The 12,576-nt window shown below is 45.1% G+C and overlaps 1 pseudogene; it reads left to right on the forward strand.

The window, feature by feature from the left end:
- LOC121540094 overlaps positions 1-12,576 on the forward strand; it is a 27,918-nt pseudogene continuing 15,342 nt past the window's right edge.

The raw sequence follows: 12,576 nt of genomic DNA on the forward strand, positions 1-12,576 counted from the left end.
ATGGCGACGGATGAATGGCACGCCAATGGGCCGCAGGATCTCGTCACGGTATCTCTGTGCATTCAAATTGCCATCGATAAAATGCAATTGTGTTCATTGTACGTAGCTTATGCCTGCCCATACCATAACCCCACTGCCACCATGGGGCACTCTGTTCACAACGTTGCATAAGCAAACTGCTCGCCCACAAAACGCCATCTGCCCAGTATAGTTGAAACCGGGATTCATCTGTGAAGAGCACACTTCTCCAGTGTGCCAAGGTGAGCATTTGCCCACTGATGTCGGTTACGACATCGAACTGCAGTCAGGTAAAGACCCTGGTGAGGACGACGAGCACGCAGATGAGCTTCCCTGAGACGGTTTCTGACAGTTTATGTAGAAATTCTTCGGTTGTGCAAACCCACAGTTTCATCAGCTGTCCGGGTGGCTGGTCTCAGACGATCCCGCAGGTAAAGAAGCTGGATGTGGTTTGTGGTTGTGAGGCCGTTTGGACGTACTGCAAAATTCTCTAAAACGACTTTGGAGGCGGCTTATTGTAGATAAATGAACATTCAATTCTCTGTCAACAGCTCTGGTGGACATTCCTGCAGTCAGCATGCCAATTGCACACTGGCATTGTGTTGTGTGACAAAACTGCACATTTTAGAGAGGCCTTTTATTGTCCCCAGCACTAGACGCTGTAATGATCATGGTGTTTAATCAGCTTCTTGATATGCCACATCTGCCAGGTGGATGGATAATCTTGGCAAAGAAGAAATGCTCACTAACAGGGATGTAAACAAAATGTGTGCAAAACATTTGAGAGAAAGAAGCTTTTTGTGCGTATGGAAAAATTTTCTGGGATCTTTTATTTCAGCTCATGGGACCAACACTTTACATGTTGTGTTTATATTTTTGTTCAGTATAAACAACACTGATAAAACTAACCAGATGTGAACATGTCAGCTGTTGGTAGCTAATTGAAAAATCCTCACAGCAGATTTCTGTAGTGCCACTTGATGTGCACCAGCATACCATGTACAGTAGACTACAGACAATATGTTCCTCCACTATGTACAGTAGACTACAGACAATATGTTCCCCCACTATGTACAGCAGACTACAGACAATATGTTCCTCCACTATGTACAGTAGACTACAGACAATATGTTCCTCCACTATGTACAGTAGACTACAGACAATATGTTCCCCCACTATGTACAGTAGACTACAGCCAGACAATATGTTCCTCCACTATGTACAGCAGACTACAGACAATATGTTCCTCCACTATGTACAGTAGACTACAGCCAGACAATATGTTCCTCCACTATGTACAGTAGACTACAGACAATATGTTCCCCCACTATGTACAGTAGACTACAGCCAGACAATATGTTCCCCCACTATGTACAGTAGACTACAGCCAGACAATATGTTCCCCCACTATGTACAGCAGACTACAGACAATATGTTCCTCCACTATGTACAGTAGACTACAGACAATATGTTCCTCCACTATGTACAGCAGACTACAGCCAGACAATATGTTCCTCCACTATGTACAGTAGACTACAGACAATATGTTCCTCCACTATGTACAGTAGACTACAGACAATATGTTCCTCCACTATGTACAGCAGACTACAGCCAGACAATATGTTCCTCCACTATGTACAGCAGACTACAGCCAGACAATATGTTCCTCCACTATGTACAGCAGACTACAGCCAGACAATATGTTCCTCCACTATGTACAGTAGACTACAGACAATATGTTCCCCCACTATGTACAGTAGACTACAGCCAGACAATATGTTCCTCCACTATGTACAGCAGACTACAGCCAGACAATATGTTCCTCCACTATGTACAGCAGACTACAGCCAGACAATATGTTCCTCCACTATGTACAGCAGACTACAGCCAGACAATATGTTCCTCCACTATGTACAGTAGACTACAGACAATATGTTCCCCCACTATGTACAGTAGACTACAGCCAGACAATATGTTCCTCCACTATGTACAGCAGACTACAGCCAGACAATATGTTCCTCCACTATGTACAGCAGACTACAGCCAGACAATATGTTCCTCCACTATGTACAGCAGACTACAGCCAGACAATATGTTCCTCCACTATGTACAGCAGACTACAGCCAGACAATATGTTCCTCCACCATGTACAGCAGACTACAGACAATATGTTCCTCCACTATGTACAGCAGACTACAGACAATATGTTCCTCCACTATGTACAGCAGACTACAGCCAGACAATATGTTCCCCCACTATGTACAGTAGACTACAGCCAGGCTATAAAAAAAAATAAAAAAAATTGTAGCTCGCAACATGTAATTTTTTAAAAGTAGCTCTCATGCTAGAAATGGTTGGAGACCCCCTGACCTAGACCTTTTCATTCCAAATGATTGACTGAAAATAGCCTGTCAACATAGTGATTACATATACTGTGTGAATAACTAGACGATGCACCCTGAATAAAGCAAGCTCAGCCCTATCTGTTCTATTGTCTGTATAAGAGAACCCTTACACAGACACATATGAACAAGTACATGGTTGCTGTAGTACGACAGGTCATTCGTCCTCCCTAGGCTCTCAAGTTGGAAAGATTAATAGCCCACTGTGAGTGTTTGACAATGTTATGGTTGGGAAACTGTCCCATAGACATCTAAATGTCCTTTCACTATTTGCAGGAGTTCAGCTATTCAGAATCAGAATCATGCTACTATGAGACTGAACAAGAATTGTTCCACTGCACCAGGGTGCAGAAAGGGATGAACGACACTTTCACTGAGTCCACACCTTCACTGAGTCCACACCTTCACTGAGTCCACACCTTCACTGAGTCCACACCTTCACTGAGTCCACACCTTTACTGAGTCTACATTTTCACTGAGTCTACACCTTCACTGAGTCTACACCTTCACTGAGTCCACACCCCTTCACTGAGTCCACACCTTCACTGAGTCCACACCTTCACTGAGTCCACACCTTCACTGAGTCTACACTTTCACTGAGTCCACACCTTCACTGAGTCCACACCTTCACTGAGTCTACACCTTCACTGAGTCTACACCTTCACTGAGTCTACACCTTCACTGAGTCCACACCTTCACTGAGTCTACACCTTCACTGAGTCCACACCTTCATTGAGTCCACACCTTCACTGAGTCCACATCTTCACATTTTCACAAAGTAATTCCATGTTTGCATCATGCATTATCTCATCCTGTCAAATAAAGTTACTTTTTGTACATGTTCTCTTTTCATCTTTGTACATTAGTAAATGTTTCATTAGATAGACATTTTAGGTTGACTTGATGAAATATCTCTTCTGGTTTTGTTGGTCAGATTTGCTGTAAATCAAAAACCTTTTTTTGGGGGGGGGCCAGACTATGATTTATTCAATTAGGGGGCAGGTAGGACACTTGTAGGAAGTGAACATGGGTAGTACAGTAGCTAGCTAGCTAGAATGCATGGGCCCCGTGTGGCTCAGTTGGTAGAGCATGGCGCTTGCAACGCCAGGGTTGTGGGTTCGATTCCCACGGGGGGCAAAGTATGAAAAAATAAAAACATGTATCCACTCACTAACTGTAAGTCACTCTGGATGAGAGCGTCTGCTAAATGACTGAAATGGATGGGTGATACACACCATTACCCTACTATGTAAACAGAGGACATCCAAGAAGGAAAATGAATGACTTCAGTGGGGTAAGGACATGTTGTAGCTAGCTACAGTTGAAGTCGGAAGTTTACATACACCTTAGCCAAATACATTTAAACTCAGTTTTTCACAATTCCTGACATTTAATCCTAGTAAAAATTCCCTGTCTTAGGTCAGTTAGGATCACCACTTCATTTTAAGAATGTGAAATGTCAGAATAATAGTAGAGTGATTTATTTCAGCTTGTATTTCTTTTATCACATTCCCAGTGGGTCAGAAGTTAGTATTCAATTACACTCAATTAGTATTTGGTAGCATTGCCTTTAAATTATTTAACTTGGGTCAAACGTTTCGGGTAGCCTTCCACAAGCTTCCCACAATAAGTTGGGTGAATTTTGGCCCATTCCTCCTGACAGAGCTGGTGTAACTGAGTCAGGTTTGTAGGCCTCCTTGCTCGCACACGCTTTTTCAGTTCTGCCCACAAATTTAGGTCAGGGCTTTGTGATGGCCACTCCAATACCTTCACTTTGTTGTCCTTAAGCCATTTTGCCACAACTTTGGAAGTATGCTTGGGGTCATTGTCCATTTGGAAGACCCATTTGCGACCAAGCTTTAACTTCCTGACTGATGTTTTGAGATGTTGCTTCAATATATCCACATAATTTTCCTGCCTCATGATGCCATCTATTTTGTGAAGTGCACCAGTCCCTCCTGCAGCAAAGCACCCCCACAGCATGATGCTGCCACCCCCGTGCTTCACGGTTGGGATGGTGTTCTTCGGCTTGCAAGACCCCCTTTTTCCTCCAAATATAACGATGGTCATTATGGCCAAAAAGTTCTATTTTTGTTTCATCAGACAAGAGGACATTGCTCCAAAAAGTACGATCTTTGTCCCCATGTGCAGTTGCAAACTGTAGTCTGGCTTTTTTATGGCGGTTTTGGAGCAGTGGCTTCTTTCTTGCTGAGCGGCCTTTCAGGTTATGTCGATATAAGACTCGTTTTACTGTGGATATAGATACTTTTGTACCTGTTTCCTCCAGCATCTTCATAAGGTCCTTTGCTGTTGTTCTGGGATTGATTTGCACTTTTCGCACCAAAGTACGTTAATCTCTAGGAGACAGAACGCGTCTCCTTCCTGAGCGGTATGACTGCTGCATGGTCCCATGGTGTTTATACTTGCGTACTATTGTTTGTACAGATGAACGTGGTACCTTCAGGCGTTTGGAAATTGCTCCCAAGGATGAACCAGACTTGTGGAGGTCTACAATTTTTTTTCTGAGGTCTTGGCTGATTTCTTTTGATTTTCCCATGATGTCAAGCAAAGAGGCACTGAGTTTGAAGGTAGGCCTTGAAATACATCCACAGGTACACTTCAAATTGACCCAAATGTCAATTAGCCTATCAGAAGCTTCTAAAGCCATTACATTATTTTCTGGAATTTTCCAAGCTGTTTAAAGGCACAGTCAACTTAGTGTATGTAAACTTCTGACCCACTGGAATTGTGATACAGTGAATTATAAGTGAAATAATCTGTCTGTAAACAATTGTTGGACAAATTACTTGTGTCATGCACAAAGTAGATGTCCTAACCGACTTGCCAAAACTATAGTTTGTTAACAATAAATTTGTGGAGTGGTTGAAAAACGAGTTTTAATGACTCCGACCCAAGTGTATGTAAACTTTCGACTTAAGCTGTAGCTATGTTATTTTTACTCATTATTGTTATTTATCTACTGTGTATTTATTCCTCTTGTCACTATTTAAATTTTTTTATTAAATGTGTTTCTTTCTTTAACTCTGCATTGTTGGAAAAGGACCTGTTTTACAAAGCATGTGACAAATAAGATTTGATTGTCTGTCCTGTCTGTCATTGAGTCACTATGTGTTATTGAGTTGTTCTGACTCTGTTGTCCTCAGGCCCTGTGTAAAGACCGTGTCGAGTCCCCCTCTTTTGCTGATGGATGGCCAAAAATATATTCTCTGTGACGTTATTATGCTAATTAGCTTCACGCGTCTCCTTGTAGGACATCTTGAAAATAATGCATCGCAATTGCATTACAACTTATACAAAGATGGTGTTCCATAATGTAGCCAGTTTGTAGGCTACTGTAATTGTATTTACCGAATGAAAACGGTGTCTTATTATTCTGTAAGGAATGGGTCACATAAATGTGACAAAGACAGAAATACAAAATTCATGCATTCATTAATTTGCTCCTTCAGTACAACAGAGTGTGGATACCGGATGCAGAGCATGTCTGGAAGTCCGCAGAGATCCTGAGAGACTTCAAACCTGGAGATGATACTTTAGAACTGCAGCTTTGAGTGTGTCACTGTAAGGAACACAGAGACTATGATCTATAGACCAAACAGTGCTCTGTCTGCATTGTACTGCATGTGCAGTCTCAGTCGGAATGGCAGCATACACTTGCATTATAATTCATTTATTGGGAGAATCTTTCATTTATCTCTAAACTCATTACTCTCATTCATCTTCTATCTGTCAGTGGCAACAATATGAAATGTGAAAGGGCTAAAAGTCTGCATTTCAACAAGCTTTTTAGTCCAGGACTAGGCTAACTCTATGTCCGGGAAACTGGCCCTAGAGGCTTTAAATCACCAACATCACACAGTTTTTCTCTGTAGGAGATGCTGTACCCCCTGGACAAATCCAGTCCTCAGCTCCCTCACCTTCGCAACCCTGATATCCTGGTTGGGGAGAATGACTTGACAGCTCTCAGCTACCTCCATGAGCCAGCCGTACTGCACAACCTCAAAGTGCGCTTCGTGGAGTCCAAGATCATCTACAGCTACATTTACATTTACGTCATTTAGCAGACGCTCTTATCCAGAGCGACTTACAAATTGTAGCCAGTGGGATAACCACTTTACAATTGTTTATTTTTTTTTGGGGGGTTGGGGTAAGGGGAGGGGTAGAAGGATTACTTTATCCTATCCCAGGTATTCCTTAAAGAGGTGGGGTTTCAAATGTCTCCGGAAGGTGGTGAGTGACTCCGCTGTCCTGGCGTCGTGAGGGAGCTTGTTCCACCATTGGGGTGCCAGAGCAGCGAACAGTTTTGACTGGGCTATTAAAGGAAACGCTTCCCCAGCTGTCTAATGGGACGTCTTCGTTTTACTGTTTATCTGCTGTCTTTACTGGACGTAGAGATGGAACTGGAAATGTACCGTCTGGGTGATGAGTTGTGGTTTGGCGTTTGTGTAAAATGTCCATGCCGAGTTGTGAAAAATAGACTTCTTCTCCGAGGATAATACACCTATGCTATTGTATTGTATTATATTCTATGCTATGCTATTCTATTCTGTTATACTCTATATTAGAAGCATACTATGTGAAAGCAAGTAGGATAACTCTGACTGTACTGTCTGCCCTGATGGTTTCCTTCTCTCCCTTTCAGGAACCATCCTGGTGGCTGTTAATCCATACAAGCAGCTTCACATCTATGGCGATGCAGTCATCCATGCGTACTCTGGACAGAACATGGGAGATATGGACCTTCACATATTTGCTGTGGCAGAGGAGGCCTTACAAACAGATGGCCGGGTAAGAATGAGACAGACTGTCCTGGGGGGCTGGTTTAGTGGTAGTGATGCCGTGCCCGGACCACGCTATGCTCCTGGAGGCAGCGGTTCAATCCCTGAGCCCCCCAATAGCTTCCTATTCTACAGCCTTTAATCTATTTTCCCATCATACATTTGAACCCTTTGGGCCTATCTGTCAATAGAACTTATCCTTGAAAGGAGATCAACTGTCAAATGTTCAACAAATGAGAAGCAAAGAGTGTGAATATACTGTATATTCCTGCTCAGATACATACATTTCCTTTCTCAGGAACAATAAGAACCAGTCAGTCTATCATAGTGAGTGGTGAGTCTGGAGCGGGAAAGCCTGTGTCTGCTAGATACGCCAAGAGGTACTTCGCTATGGTCAGCAAGTCTGACAGCAGCACGCATATGGAAGACAAAGTTCTGGCATCCAACCCAATAACTGAGGTACGTTTGTGAATCAGTGCGTCCTAGCAGTGAATCCACGTTACACGTAACCTCACAAGATGTGAATGAGTAATCTTAGGTAACCTGTTCCATCTAATGGGGATCGATCGTCTGTAGATAATGAAAATAAAGATGAACAGTTCTAATGTGATACTCTGACAGATCATGTCCGGTATGACACAGAGTGTTCCGGGCACAGACTGGGCCTCACCAGCCACCGTACAGACTGGGCCTCACCAGCCACCGTACAGACTGGGCCTCACCAGCCACCGTACAGACTGGGCCTCACCAGCCACCGTACAGACTGGGCCTCACCAGCCACCGTACAGACTGGGCCTCACCAGCCACCGTACAGACTGGGCCTCACCAGCCACCGTACAGACTGGGCCTCACCAGCCACCGTACAGACTGGGCCTCACCAGCCACCGTACTTCCCACACGTCTTAATCTACAATGTGCCTTGATTATCATCAACTATGACGGACAAACTTGTAACCTGTGTGTTTTTTTGTTGTTGTGTGTGTCAGGCTATAGGAAATGCCAAGACGACCAGGAACGACAATAGCAGTCGCTTTGGGAAGTACACAGAGATCAGCTTCGACAGGAGATATCAGATCATCGGGGCCAACATGAGGACGTATCTCCTGGAGAAATCTAGAGTGGTTTCCCAGGTCATACATCGCATACTTTAATATCTGATTATATGTGGTGTATAACGTAAGGGGTATTGTTAGCTAGCGTATAGTTGGGTCATGTTTAAAAATGGTGAAGACTTTGATTCTAGCCTGGTTCCAGATCTGTTTGTGTTGTCTTGCCATCTCCTTGCCATGACAACGACCATATGAGTTGGCAAGACAACACGAACAGATCTGGGACCAGGCTAGAATCAATGCATGCCATCAGATAGTAATAGTGTATTTTTTTCTCTTCAGTCAGAGAACGAGAGAAACTACCACCTCTTCTACCAGATGTGTGCCTGTGCAGACCAGCCTGAGTTCAAGAGCCTGAGATTGTGTGAGTTTCATTTAAACCTTTATTTCTTAAAAGTTATTCTCACTGACGTAAGACCTGTGAGTGACTGGAGAAGGAACAGTCAACTGTTACTTGTATTTAGATGATAGACGCACAACCACAAATAGTCCATGAATGTCGTCATCTCGTCGTCATTTCGTAATTTTTGTATTTATTTAATCTTTACTGAACCAGGCGAGTCAGTTAAGGACACATTCTTGTTTTGTGTGTGTCCAGTGAGTGCAGATGAGTTCAGGTACAGCTGCATGGGCGGGGAGACGGGTATCGAGTGGGTTGGATGACGAAAAGGACATGGAAGAGACTACGCAGGACGTTCTCTTTGTTGGGTAAGAGTCATCAGTCTGTTCATCACCCTTTAGGTCAACATATTGCTGTGTGAAGCATATACTGAATAATACAATTTTTTTTTGATGATGACAAGTTCAAGTTTTATTAGTCATATGTACACAGTGGTGGAAAAAGTACACAATTGAGTAAAATTAAAGATACCTTATGTCACGATCGTCATCTACAGAGGAGGACCAAGGCGCAGCGTTGAATGCGAACATTTTATTAAATGAATAAACACACGAACAAAAACAACAAAACGAAAACGTGACGTCCCTGGTTACAAACACGAACCAACACGGAACAAAAACCCACAAACACAAAGGGAAAACAGACAGTTTAAATATGGCTCCCAATCAGAGACAACCAGCTGACACTCGTTGCCTCTGATTGGGAGTCACTCAGGCAAAACATAGAAATAGACGAACTAGAACCCCCAACATAGAAACACATCACATAGAACAAACACACCCTGGCTCAACAACTAGAGTCCCATAGCCAGGGTGTGACAGTACCCCCCCCTAAAGGCGCGGACTGCGACCGCGCCTCAAAAAGAGCAAAACAGGGGAGGGCTGGGTGGGCATACCTCCTCGGCGGCGGTTCTGGCTCCGGGCTTGCCCACCACCCTCCAACAAACCCCCCATAGCGCCCCTGGTCCGGTCTGGCCCCGCTGGCTAGAGCTGGACTGGGACGTAGCAGGAGCGGTTAGCTTCAACTCCGTAGTGGAGCCGTTGACCGGTACCTGGTTAGGCACCGGTGACCCAGGCACGGGTTGTGCCGGACAGACGACGCGCACCCCTGGCTTGGTGCGTGAGGCAGGAAAGGACCGGACCTGGCTGACGATACGCACCCCTGGCTTGGTGCGTGGAGCAGCAACGGGCCTCACTGGACTGACGACTCGCACCCCTGGCTTGGTGCGAGTGGCAGGAACGGGCTGGACCAGGCTGACGACTCGCACCGTAGACTTGGTGCGAGTGGCAGGAACAGGCCGGGCCGGGCTGGCGACGCGCACCGTAGACTTGGTGCGAGTGGCAGGAACAGGCCGGGCCGGGCTGGCAACGCGCACCGTAGGCTTGGTGCGTGGAGCAGCAACGGGCCTTACCGGGCTAGCGATGCGCACCGTAGGCTTGTGCGAGGGGCAGGAACAGGCCGGGCCGGGCTGGCGACGCACACCGTAGGCTTGGTGCGGGGAGCAGGCACGGGCCGTGCCGGACTGACGAAGCGCACCACTGACTTGGTGCGGGGAGCAGGAACGGGCCGGACCGGGCTGACGGGCGCACTACCGACTTGGTGCGGGGAGCAGGAACGGGCCGGACCGGGCTGACGAGCGCACTACTGACTTGGTGCGGGGAGCAGGAACGGACCGGACCGGGCTGGCGAAGCGTACCACAGGCTCGATGCGGGGAGCAGGAACAGGCCGGACCGGGCTGGCGACGCGCACCACAGGCTCGATCGCGAGGAACAGGAACAGACCCGGACCGCACTGGGGACACACACCCCCTGGCCCTCACGCGGGGATCAGGAACGGGCCGGACCGGACTGGTAACACACCCCAGTACCTCTCGCCGTGCCTCCACACTTTCCTTCCCCTTAGTGACCAGTGGCCCCCTTAATATGGCGGCCTCCTCTGCCAACCTGCTGCCCCGACGTCGTGAGCCCCCCCCTAAAAATTTTCTGGGGGTCTCTCCTCCCCGTGGGCCAGGCCTCTATAGTTTTCGCCCAACTCTCGCTCTTCTGCCTCCAACTCCAGCCATTCTGCTCTTCATTAGGCTTGACCCAGTCGAGACTCTTCCTCCACTGTTCCCAAGTCCACCCTCTCTGCTCTTCACTCGGCTTAGCCCAGTCGAGACCCCTACTCCATCGATCCCAAGTCCTTCCTCTCTCCTCTTCACGCTGCTTGGTCCAGTTTTGGTGGGTTTTTCTGTCACGATCGTCATCTACAGAGGAGGACCAAGGCGCAGCGTTGAATGCGAACATTTTATTAAATGAATAAACACACGAACAAAAACAACAAAACGAAAACGTGACGTCCCTGGTTACAAACACGAACCAACACGGAACAAAAACCCACAAACACAAAGGGAAAACAGACAGTTTAAATATGGCTCCCAATCAGAGACAACCAGCTGACACTCGTTGCCTCTGATTGGGAGTCACTCAGGCAAAACATAGAAATAGACGAACTAGAACCCCCAACATAGAAACACACCACATAGAACAAACACACCCTGGCTCAACAACTAGAGTCCCATAGCCAGGGTGTGACACCTTACTAGAAAATGACTCAAGTAAAAGTGAAAGTCACCCAGTAAAATACTACTTGAGTAAAAGTCTAAAAGTATTTGGTTTTAAATATACTTAAGTATCAAAAGTAAAAGTAAAAATATTCATAATTTCAAATTCCTTATATTAAGCAAACCAGACGGCGCAATTTTTTTGTTATTTGAATTTGCGGACAGCCAGGTGCACACTGCAACACTCAGACATCATTTACCTACGAAGCATGTGTGTTTAGTGAGTCCACAAGATCAGAGGCAGTAGGGATATTCTCTTGATAAGTGCGTGAATTAGACCATTTTCTTGTCCTGCTACGCATTCAAAATGTAACGAGTACTTTTTGGGTGTATGGAGTAAAAAGTACATTATTTTCTTTAGGAATGTAGTGAAGTAAAAGTACAAGTTTTCAAAGATATAAATAGTAAAGTAAAGTACAGATATCCAGAAAAACTACTTAAGTAGTACTTAAAGTATTTGCATAGTCACTTTAACTATACCAACATGTACATATTACCGCAATTACCTCGACTAACCGGTGCCCCCGCACATTGATTCTCATAGCCTCGCTAATGTTATCTTTACTGTTATTTTACAGCTTTTATTTTTTACTTATCTATTGTTTACTTAACACTTATTTCTCTTAAAACTACATTGTTGGTTAAGGGCTTGTAAGGAAGCATTTCACGGTAAGGTCTACACCTGTTGTATTCGGCGCATGTGACAAATAACATTTGATTTGATTTGACTTAAGTACTTTACACCACCGTATGTACAGGATACACATGGTGTACACTGTCTAACGAAATGCTGACTTGCAGGTTCCCTCCCGATAATGCGACAACATTAAAGAAATAATAAAAGATAAGAATAAGCAATACAATATATTTCAATCCTACATAAGGACACATTCATAACATGTGGTTGTTATGTAAGCGATTATAGCATCCTTACGTACTGCTTATGAATGTGTTATGTCCTTATGTAGGCACGTCTGCAGGATACAGTCTCACCCCCTGTCCCCTGTCCCCTGTCCTCTGTCCTCTTGTAGGGCTAACAGAGGACTTCCAGGCTGATGTGTTCAAGGTGCTGGCTGGGATTCTACACCTGGGGAATGTAGAAATCAGAAACGTTGGATCAGACAGATCATCAGTTAGTGTAAGTAGGACTCAGATTTAACTTTGGTTTAAGTTTCACTAAAGGTTTTCTCAGGAAAAATCTTTTTGACTTGGCTCACTACTTCAGATAAGGTGGATCATATTTGT

Source organism: Coregonus clupeaformis, unplaced genomic scaffold (assembly GCF_020615455.1).
Source record: "Coregonus clupeaformis isolate EN_2021a unplaced genomic scaffold, ASM2061545v1 scaf0694, whole genome shotgun sequence".
NCBI lineage: Eukaryota > Metazoa > Chordata > Actinopteri > Salmoniformes > Salmonidae > Coregonus > Coregonus clupeaformis.